This window comes from Leuciscus leuciscus (assembly GCF_965113295.1).
Source record: "Leuciscus leuciscus genome assembly, chromosome: 8".
Lineage (NCBI taxonomy): Eukaryota > Metazoa > Chordata > Actinopteri > Cypriniformes > Leuciscidae > Leuciscus > Leuciscus leuciscus.
In genome coordinates, this window is record NC_138732.1 from 6,994,709 (window position 1) to 7,003,748 (window position 9,040).

The following is a 9,040-nucleotide window of genomic DNA, read 5'->3' on the forward strand; positions in this document are numbered from 1 at the left end:
TGTAATAAGAACTGCATGAATTTACTGGATTTAAAGATAGAGCTCTTCTGCCCTCTAGTGTTACTTATGAGGGACATATAGTGGAGAAAAATCTGTATTTGTATTTCTGGAAATACAAAACAAAGAAAACTCATGGCGTGAAATTCAGCCCTAGATCGCTAAACGAATGCATGACATTGATCTTATTATCTGTTTTGCACAGTCAGGCGTTCTTGCTTCCACTGAAACACAATATGCTCTTTTGCAACATTTACAAATTAAGCTAGACAACACGGATCTTGCACACAAAGTTCATGCCAGTTCTAGTGCTATCATTATCGCACAAAATTAACGCATACGAACACAAGACATTCTGACATGGTCAAATGTAAACTCAATTAAACTTCACTCAAATTGTACACGGCCCAAATGTATTTATTTTTTATTTATTTGTTTGCTGTGTGTGTGTGTGTGTGTGTGTGTGTGTGTGTGTGTGTGTGTGTGTGTGTGTGTGTGTGTGTGTGTGTGTGTGTGTGTGTGTGTGTGTGTGTGTGTGTGTGTGTGTGTGTGTGTGTGTGTGTGTGTGTGTGTGTGTGTTCTGCAAAAAAGCATTCGAGTCAGTATTTCCTAGGTCTTGGTTCACTGCTATAGTAAAGATGCCTGTGCGGCATCACACGTAACAGTAGATGTCGCTGTTGCGCAAGTCATGGTAAAGCGTCTCAACAGACTCCCATATTTCAGACTGAAACACTTTTTCTCAGTCGGATTAACAGTCCTGCTTTAATTAATTTGGGGAGACTTAACCCTTGTGTGGTGTTCCCGGTCAAAAATGACCGGCCTATAAAAAATTGCTTATAACTCACTTGTTATGCTATCATCACCCAAGATCTTTTTGTCAACTTGTTCTCTTTCAATTAGGAATGGTTTTATATGTCTATTTGCATCTGATTAATCGTAGGCCTCATTTATCTGAGAGCAGGCATCACATTTTTTGAGTAAATAAAAGCATTATTTATGAATAATTTTCACAATATTAAATAAAATATGAAAAAACTGTTGATCACACAGTCTACTTTAATGTTTCACCAGGAAGTTTGTTTTGAAAAACTTTTATTTTGTACAAAATGGCACAGATTTACACTTGTGGTGTTCCAATGGGCCATTGAAAGTGAATGAGAGAGACCTAAAATAAGAGACACATTTATTTTCAGGAGCATGTTCATTATGTTCATGTACACATATGTGCATGTGTGCTTGCAAACATCGAGCCCTTGGACCTGTGCATGTGTGGATACATGCACACACGCACACACACACACACACACACACACACACACACACACACACACACACACACACACACACACACACGCACACACACACACACGCACACACACGTTAAAACACACAAACTATTTTGAGTATTACACATTCTTTTTCACAGAGAGAAACTTGATCCCACCTTGAACGGCATCTAATATCCATTCATCCATCTGACACACACACACACACACACACACACACACAGACACGTATGCGCGAACTGGATTTAGTCCGCAGTGACCCTGTTTCAAAATAATCTTTCTTTCATGTTTCAGACAACATATATGACATTTTGTTTTGGGACTAAAATGTACAAATATAGATGTTATAGCACAGACACATATACATGCTTCACAGTGTCTTGCTTGTCATTAATTGTGTAGCAGCACAATGGAGAAGAAGCTCTGTGCATGATGTTCCTCATCAGATCATTGGTCAAGATACTAGTGAGGCGGAGGCAATGCAGGATGAAAATTTCATTTTTGACCGGGAACACCACAAGTGTGACTATGTGCCATTTTGTACAAAATAAAAGCATTTCAAAACAAACACCCTGATTAAACATTAAAGCACACTAGTGTGATAAACAGAGCAATTTTTCTTTATATTTTATTTAATAATGTGAAAATTATTCATAAATAATGCTTTAAAAAATAGATGCCTGCTCTCAGATAAATGAGGCCTATGATTAATCAGATAAAAACCAGTCCTAATTGAAAGAAAACAAGTTGACAAAAAGATCGAATCCAATATTGGGTGATAATAATATAGTAGCCTATAATGAGAGATTTATAAGCTACTTTATGTAGGCCAGTCATTTTTGACCAGGAACAATAGAAGTGTAACAAGGTGACATGCAAGGTGACATACTGGAAAGCGTCCTCAGCGTCATGCACCTGTCGAGAAACAGGTAAGCAAGCCATCTATCTGAATAATATTCTTTCTAGAGGTGTGGTCTAACCTAGGTGAAAAAAATAAAATAAAATAAAATTCATGAAATCATCGGTAAACCAATAACAATTACTCCCCAATATGCAGGTAAAACATTTAAACGGACACTGTTATGCGGATGGGACAGCAGTTTCGCTAGGCTATATGCAGCATCACAGCGCCGAATTAACGTTTCGATCATCTCGCGATAACTTTCTGACCTCAGACACCTGACAGTTATTTAACATATATGTTGAGTTAATTTAACTGCAAACGAGACTAGAAATTGAGTATATCCTAAAGTCATCGAGTCAATCGTAAAAACTGGGTTAACTAAACTAGGTGAAAGACATGAATCCTGAGGCGATCAGCTGTGACGTCATTAAAACCAACCAAAGGCTGAAAACGTTATGACAACAACAATCTGTCTACTGTAACTTTCATAGAGTCGCTTCCACCACACTAACAAAAGGTAAACAAATAATCAGTCTTATTTATTACTGAAATGTGTCTAATTATTATTATTTTTTTTATTTATTTATTTATTTTTTTTTTTTTTGGTTGTGTAGCCTAAATGTAAGATAAAACAGGCCTGTGTTCAATTTTATCATTTTGCTAACATTAGTACGGCTTACGGGAACATTACTTTTGAATGTTAAATGTTTATTGTGTATCTGGAGACACAGTGACCTGTAGCTCTGCATTCACTGTCTGGAGAACCACTGTTGTTGAATGTTGGCCTAACTATATATATATATATATATATATATATATATATATATATATATATATATATATATATATATATATAATGTTTTATTTATTTATGAAACACACTGACTTGTTGCTTACAAATAGTTGAAGTATTGTATGTGGCATAAGGAGATGTCACACTTTTATGTGTTTAGTGTTTTAGCTATATAAAGGGTGCAAATATTGCTAATTGGCACTGTCTGATAGCAACTTGCATTTCTTAATCTAATAACTGGCTAAAAAATAAATAAAAATGGCAAAACAAATCTAAAATATAGGCTAGTTGTAATTTAATACATGAAACATGTTAAGTTCACTCACATATCACTGAAAGTAGCTTGTTCAGTTTAATTCAAATCAGCCCAATTTAGCCCTATATTCCTGAACATTTTGTTGCTCTTCTACAGTAATTGTTATGTTTAATTAATTGTGATATAATCACATGCATGTTTGCTATTGCTAGCTAATAGCTGTAAACAATTTATTTGAATTCATGTGCCTTAATTTTATTGGGTTTTAACACAAAATTTGAGTAGATGTTAGTGTGAATATTGTTTGGTTTATTGTATCTTTTATTTTATTGTGAATGGTAAGTATAAAGGCAATCATTCCTCTCAAATTATGTGTTAGCTTGTTAGGTTTTTACAGTGTTTGATTAGTGGAAATTAGACCAGTTTCAAGTGCTTACTGAAATATCTGTTCTGTGTTTTGGAGAAATGACAAAATATTGGATATTTTAGGGATCTTGTGGATGCTTTCAGTTGCTCAAGGAATTTTTTTTTATTAAAAATTGTTATTAGTCACCTTTATTTATCTTTTACAGTAATAACAGGAAAATATTGCAACAAAGTTTGTTTCTGTTGTACAGCAGATCTAGAAGAAAACAGAGTCATAGTATTACTTCAGATATTCATCAGTGTGCTGTTTATGAAGTACATTATGATAATTCTAAGCCCAAATAAATGTGAGCATTTAATTTATATTGTGTGTGTGTGTGTGTGTGTGTGTGTGTGTGTGTGTGTGTGTGTGTGTGTGTGTGTGTGTGTGTGTGTGTGTGTGTGTGTGTGTGTGTGTGTGTGTGTGTGTGTGTGTGTGTGTGTGTGTATACACTACCGTTCAAAAGTTTGGGGTCAGTAAGATTGTTAATGTTTTTAAAAGAAGTATCTTCTGCTCACAAAGGCTGCATTTATTTGATAAAAAATATATATATATATATATATATTGTGAAATATTATGACAATTTAAAATGTTCTATTTTAATATATTTTAAACTGTAATTTATTCCTGTGATCAAAGCTGAATTTTCAGCATTATTACTCCAGTCTTCAGTGTCACATGATCCTTCAGAAATCATTCTAATATGATGATTTGATGCTCAAGAAACATTCATTATTATAATCAATGTTGATAACAGTTACACTTTACAAATTACACTTTACTGTATATTCACATAGAAAACAGCTGTTTTAAATTGGAATAATATTTCACAATGTTACTGTTTTTGTTTGTATTTTCAATCAAATAAATGCAGCCTTGGTCAGCAGAAGATACTTCTTTTAAAAACATAAAAAATCTTACTGACCCCAAACTTTTGAACGGTAGTGTATATACTTTTGTATATGATATATAAAATATGTATACATGAAAAATATAAAATGCTATTTTTAATATAAATATTTTTATAATAAATAATACTGTATGTATAAAAGAGCTGCACTCTTCAATTTCTTGTTTTAGAGTGTTTTAACTGTACATTTTATATTATACTTTTTTTCACCAACAAAACCCAAAAGAATTCATATAAAAGTGACATGTATTTTTACTCATGATAACTTCTGAAGCCCAAAGTCAGTACTTGACCCAATAAAAGCGTTTTCTCCTGGAATTCTCCCTTCACATTTCACAGAGGAATCCCAGTCGTTTTGTAGAGGGACCCCCATGAATGCAAACGCAATATGGTCACAGCCTGGCGCGAGGTGGGGTGGGTTTGTTTTCACATGCTTAATTCAGTTTGTCACCTTCATTCAGGGGGCTTTGAGTGCCCTAATTTGTGTTAATGAGGGGTAATAAAGTCATAGTCCCTTATATTAGTGTTGGGGGGGAGGCAGGAGAGAGAGAAAGCCAGGCTGACTGCTCTCCTTTCTCTTTTTCTCCCCACCTATCCATTGCTCCTTCCTTCCGTCAAAGCCAGAAAGCCTTGATCCGCTGTTCCGTCGTCCCGTGCGGCTCGCCTCCATTGTTCCTCTAATTAGATCTCTTTTGTTGGGTTAGTGGCGACGCCATCTGCTCTGCTGTCAGGAGCACGGTGGGTTTGGGACAGGGGCATTGTGAGGGTGCAGCCCATCTCCCCACTCCCCTCAACGAGCTACAAAAGAGCTGGCGTGTCCCCGGTGCACTCGCATAAGGGCCCTTTCACACTTGATGGAATTAGGAAGAGATTGATGTCCCCGTGCTCAGGGAAGACCATAAGATATTTGTAGAGCTGCAAGCGGGTTAAGCAACGCACGTCGCCTGATTGCACTGCTGTGTGTGTGTGTGTGTGTGTGTGTGAGGGGTTAAGGAAAGTTATTGTAAGCACTTAGCTGGTAATGTTAAAGAAAACAAGAGTTAGACCTTGCATAGCACGTGTCAGCTGTTGCACTGGATAAACTCTCAGTCTTTTGAGCTGCCTAAACATTGTTGTCAGAGCTGTCAAAACTCGCCTGTGTAAACGTGAGGCCAGAAATCTCGTTTGAATACGTGGAATGTGTAGATGAGTGCTGTATGAAAAACCCCAGAGCTACATTTGCCCCTTCTTCTTAGAATGGCATTACAATATAATGAAGATTATACGTTTCTAAAGCTGTAAATAATAATGTTTCATCTAAACTTGTGGGCATAGCTCACACTATCAGTGAAGGTCTGAGAGTGGCGTGGGGATGTTCTTCTCTGGGTCTGTAGGTGGCAGTGTGGTTTTTCACACATCCGTTCCCAGCATTCAGCTCATGCAACAGGAACTGACCACAGGTAATGAAGGACAGTGCACTCCGAACATCTATCTGTCTGACGCATGAGAGACATGCGAGAGAGAGAAACAGATAACCAGAGAGATGGAATAAACCGATGTGAACCTGCGCTGTAGAGAGGATGATATAGCAGCGTCAGGTTTGATGTGTTTGCTAACGCATAAGGGCATTGCAGCTTCTCTGTATTTCTAGTCTGAGATATACATGAAATCTTATTGAGAATATAGTCATCTAAATTACTTTGTGATCATGACCCAACTACTGTATGTGAAGCAGTTTTAATTTTAAAAGAGGCCAAACAGTGTGTGTTTTCCGTGGTTTTAAAATAGACACCAATGGGTGTTCCAACATAGTAGCAAAAATCTACATTAGTAAAAAAACAAATAGCCATTTATTATTATTACTACTATAATAGAACCAGGAATATTTATAATATAAATAATGCAGCCCTAAAAATAATGTTAACAATTTCGATAACTAGCCTGTTTTTTGTTTGTTTCACAACATATCATGCAACCTGTCCATATTGGCAGCTGTTTAATTTCTTATTTTTTTACTAAAGGACTGATACATTTTCAATCGAGTTTGACTGGATGCACAGCTTTTGACTTCAAAAGATATGTGAAGCGTTTTCCCTCCTCTTTGTTTCCTAGCTGTGCATTATATGGCTATTTGCTTTTTATTATTTTGTATTTAGACCTTTGAGCCATTTTTGGGTCATGTCCCACTAGCTGTTTAGAGAACCACTGAGTTTTTATTACAGCACTTGTGAGGCAACAAGTTTTTCTTCTCTACAAATTTCTGCTACTACTTCAGCTTCAACATAATATACAGAACTTTATGTAAATCATGAATGCACGTAGAAGAGCTATGTTTAGTTGTTTGCAAACATTATATATTTCAAAATAAATGTAAGATTAAAGTTTAAAATCCCATTGACTTGTATAGAATGTTTTCCATTTAAAATCTAACCAACAGCAATTTTAAGCTTGAATTCTGATTGGTCTTGCTGAAATGGTTTAACCATTCACACTGTAAAACAGTGTCGTGTCATGTGATGATCCTCCGGTATCTAAAATATAAGCTTGCCTAAAACTTTCACATTCTGTTTTTGTTGCCTTGCATGCACAGGTATTTCCTTTAGGAAATGCAAACATAGTTTATTTTGCTATCTCAAAAGGCGTCAGACATTTAGGAGACCAGTTGCTTGACAAAATTCACAATAACAGAATAGAATGATGAGGCTCTGATGTCTCTCTTTTTCACTTTCCCTCACATTCTCTATTGTCAATCAGTATAAGTTATTTTACTCACATTCTTCTTCCTCTCTGCACAGGCGTTCAACACACTCCACGTCTGCATTCATTCCAGCCCGTTCTCCCTCCTCCATATTTCCCACCCTCAAAAAATCCACAGAATGCTCCTTCGACCCTGCCTAACAACAAACACACGTGAAATGAGTTACTTTAGCTGCAAACATTTGGCCTGGCATTAGTGATGGTGCTCCAGGCTCATGTTGAAGTTCTTATTGTCGGGGAGTCAAACCTGATTAGGTCGAGGGGCTGATACGGGCAGTACGTTTGCATGTTCGCAAAACCCATTCTGAAAATTTCAGAATATGAGAAGAAGAAAAAAAAGAAACACTCTGAACAAAATGTCAGATTATGTTAGACTAAAATTATTTAGTTTTGTTGTTATGTGGTGTAGAGTATTTTTGAATTAGCAATTTTACTTTTTATTTGACTTTTTGCTTATAATTTTTATATAAAACCTATTATTAAGTTGTGACTGAAATATCAATTGTTCACACTGCAAAAAATGCTTTTCTTACTTAGTATTTTTTGTCTTGCTTCCAGTTCAAATATCAAAAAATTCCTGAATCAAGATGTATTTACTAGATTAGTAAAATGGCATAAGATATTATGACTTGTTTTCTGGTAAAAACTTAAATAAAAATCTAAATTAAGTGAGTTTTTTGTTTAAAACAAGCAAAATTACCTGCCAATGCAGTTATAAAAATAATATTGTTTCCGTTTGAATTAAGATTCTTTTTATTACCACATTGGCAAGCAAAAACTCACTCACTTCATTTTATTTAATTTTTCCAGAAAACAACATAATATATTATTTTACTTGTCTAGTAAATGCATCATGATTTAAGAATTTTTAGATATTTGGACTGAAAACAAGACAAAATTACTAAGTAAGTGCATTTATTTTCAATAGTTATTTTCAAGATTTTATTGTTAGACAAAATGCCAAACATTTTAAATTTCAAAAGACTTCTAGACTGACACAATTTAGATTTGTAAAAAGACAGGCACTGAATAGATTTTGAAACAACCATTGGTTTGAAGATTGGAAAGTGCATTCACACTTATACATATACATAAAAGGCAGACGCACTTAACTCTATCCATTCTGCTCTGTGTTCAGAAAGGAAAGAGGAAAAAAAGATCTTTTTCCCTGCAAACACACGGAATCTTTTACAGATTTCACCCTTGGTTGACCATCACTCTCTTTTTCTCTTTCTCTCTACTAACCCCTCCTCCTCCTTTCAGACCTTGGCGGTCCGCTGCTCGCAGGGTTAAAATAAACGCTAGCAGTGAACCATATTGCGTTCCCTCCTCTAATCTCTCCTTATTCACAGGCGCGTAATTGGTAGTCAATTTGCACTCCCCCTTCACCCATTGTGCTGTATTTCCCTCTGACAGAGTGCGGAAGATAAATGACCGAACCGTGCCAGAGGGACCGCAGCTCGCCCAACACAGGCACCCTAAATTCATTACACCAATTTCCTCTTGTCCTGCTCTCCAAAAGAGAATGAGAGGGAGAATAAAGGAATGAAGATGAAGAAAAACAGTCAGATGGTCTTTATAAATGAAGTGGAAAAGGGAAAAAGAAAGAACAGACGTGAGAAGGAGCATTTGGACTTGAGAGCATTCAAAAAAGAAAAGCCGTTTTAACCATTTAGCTGGAATGAATACAGCTAAATGGTTCAAGCATTGTTATTATTGATGTATGTAAACTAATGTATTGGAAAAAAAAAA